At 46.8% G+C, this 2716-nt stretch overlaps 1 long non-coding RNA gene across 1 annotated transcript; it reads left to right on the top strand.

Annotated features, from left to right (window-relative positions):
• Window positions 1-487: 487 nt before the first annotated feature.
• On the top strand, window positions 488-2154 carry LOC138784612 (uncharacterized). Its single transcript, XR_011361886.1, has 3 exons — window positions 488-573; window positions 704-842; window positions 1964-2154. It is a non-coding gene; the product is annotated as an uncharacterized lncRNA (long non-coding RNA).
• The last annotated feature ends 562 nt before the right edge of the window (window positions 2155-2716 follow it).

Raw genomic sequence — 2716 nt, 5'->3', positions numbered from 1 at the left:
CAAACACCGCAGCAGTGAAATAGTTAGCTTCACTCGTTTGCACATGTGTTCATGTATTTTCGAAACAATGTTGATTTTCTCTTTCATCAGGTGTGAATGCAAAGCTGGCATTGATCTGGTCTTGTGGCCTACTAATTAGTGCTAGTTAAGATACAAAGCCTTTCCTAAATTCAATCATTAGACACCAATCTTGGTATGTTTTCAGAAGTGTGTTCAAAGAGTTCTGGCATTCCTTGGTTTAGTGAGTCTTGGCTCAGTGGTTATTAGGCTGTGTTCCTTAGATTACACAGGTGGTCTGTTGGAATCCCAACACCACTCTATGTAATGTCATAATGGAAAACATGTTCTTATTCTAATCGATGTAGACACACAGAGAGGTGAAGTCAGATGGAGATGTCTAGTGATTTCTGTCTTTCTATATAATTTTTCAGGTGCGGTCCCGTCCCCATTTGTGGGACTTGACTGTGCGTGGCTACCACGACCGCGTCCTGCGTCGCGAGACGTGGGAGACGATAGCGGCTGTGGTAGTCCCACAGTGGGGCGATGTGACGGACAGCGAGCAGCTGCGGATGGGTATGTCGTGTTGTCAAATAATGTATGACATAAAATTGTGAGAACAATGTCCGATATTTCTACCAAGACCTCGAAATATCTATCAATTATTAAAATCTATCTATTTCTAATAAATCTTTGCTTTTGTCAGTCCGAGCAGTGGAGACACGCTGGTCTAGTGTCAGGGACCAGTACCAACGGGCGATACGCACGGAGGAGAGGGGTGGGGAGCCGATCTCCATGCGCTATGCGCCTTTGTTGGATTTTATCCCGAGCCGCAGTCAACGGCAGTAAGTATATTTTTCTTATTCCATAATGTATATAGTATCATATAGTGTACAATATGTAATACATGAGATAAAATGTTATATGGGAGTAATGAATTTTAATTCTGCCTTTGGTTGTTCAGCAGAACCTGGTCCATACTCACTAGCAGATAATCTCATCCGATTTCACCAATCTGCCTCTTTATGTATATGTTTTATAGGAATGTACAGACAATTATCTTTAATGTATCCCGATAATTTGACTACATACACTATTGCCATTCTTTATAAGGCCCTAGTTGTGTCATGTTTGTTAGCCTTCATGCTGGTGTATGTGACTGTCCAGAGAGGGTTAATGTATCCTGACCAATCACAATAGTCCCCTTTGCTCACACTCAAACAAATGCTTACACACCACTCTGACTCGTGCTTCAACATCCTGTCATTTCTCTAAAATATGTTAGTTTCTGTCATGGCGCTAGAACAACATCTCGTGATTTTTGCAGATCACGGTCACTCCCTCAGTTGTTTAGCGTGTGCTGTAGGTGGCAGAGCCAGTAAGCATGGTGAATGAAATGGCTGTTTCTATGCAGCGGATAATGTTTTATATTTAGTGTCCTACAGTACTAAGCAGTCCGAGAGCTGTTCTCCGGCCCACACTATTCACTTCCTTTATACTCAATGCTGGGCGGCCTGCTGCTCTGTCACTGTCTCAGTGTGGCCTGCGGGGATCTATGACAGGTACACAGGCCTCTTACTGGCCGCTTGTGTATCTGGTCACATGACTAACTCAGGCTCCTCTCCCTGCTGGGCCACATTAAAAAACACTTGTTGTTGTGTTGTCACCAGAATGGTTCCATGCCCACAACATGCCCTGAAGATGAGAGCATTGTTTCCACACTCAGAACGGGGAACATTTTTGGCTAATGTTTTTTTGTTTAAGTTTATTAGAAAACACTAATGTGAATGAGTTAATATAAATAGTTGTATGTCCTAACATAGGATGCGCATAGTACTACATAATGTCTTCGTGTTACCAAAACACACATTTCGACATACTGTATGTTATCAAAACTTAAACATTCGATATATGAAGTACCTTTATGAATGTGTCCATATTAGCTAACCTTTCTGTCTCTCCACAGAACCAGTGGCAATTTCGCAGACCCACCGGGAGGACAGGATGCTGCTGGTTCTGATGTTGCAGCATCACAGCAGGAGGGGGATAGTGCCACGCCACCGCCATCACAGGAGCCTGGCAGTCCTACTCTTTCTGAGGGCACGGAGCCGATGCCAGGACCTTCTGGCTCGACTTCCATGCACGAAGAGGAGGAGGCTGCAGCACCATCAACATCTGGTGCAGGTCCTAGTGGTGTGCCCCTGGCAGCTCGGCCACGTCAGCCACTCACGAGGCCCACTACTACCACCACCAGGAGGCGTCGGGAGCAAGAAGAAGCTCATTCAGCACTGAGTGAGTTGGATCAATCTGTCGTCAACTTTGTCAGGCGGTTTGATGGAGGAGATGATCAGAATGATTTCTTCTGCTACTATCTGGGAGTCCGTTTACGGAATCTCCCTACTAATCTGGCACGTAGTGCGCGGATGGTTACAGAAGTGCTGCTGTCGTGTCACGAGCAGATTGACCCCGATACTTTCCCCGACCCTTGCTATGTGGGCGTCCTCCTACAATCTGTGTATGGGTTACACTCACGGAGGCCACATATCCCGCCGGAGGGCTTTCTTTTCCCCGAGACCACTGCGCCCCCACCTGTGCCCCCACCTCTCTCCCCCCTTGTCCCCCCAGCATTGTCCCGAGAGCCACCTGGTGCCATGCCCCCTCCATCTGAGGGTACTAGGGCCGTTCCTAGGCGCCAGCCACGGCGTGGACGGCGCTCTCG

This window comes from Dendropsophus ebraccatus, chromosome 2 (assembly GCF_027789765.1).
Source record: "Dendropsophus ebraccatus isolate aDenEbr1 chromosome 2, aDenEbr1.pat, whole genome shotgun sequence".
Lineage (NCBI taxonomy): Eukaryota > Metazoa > Chordata > Amphibia > Anura > Hylidae > Dendropsophus > Dendropsophus ebraccatus.
This window is presented reverse-complemented; position numbering and strand designations above follow the sequence as displayed.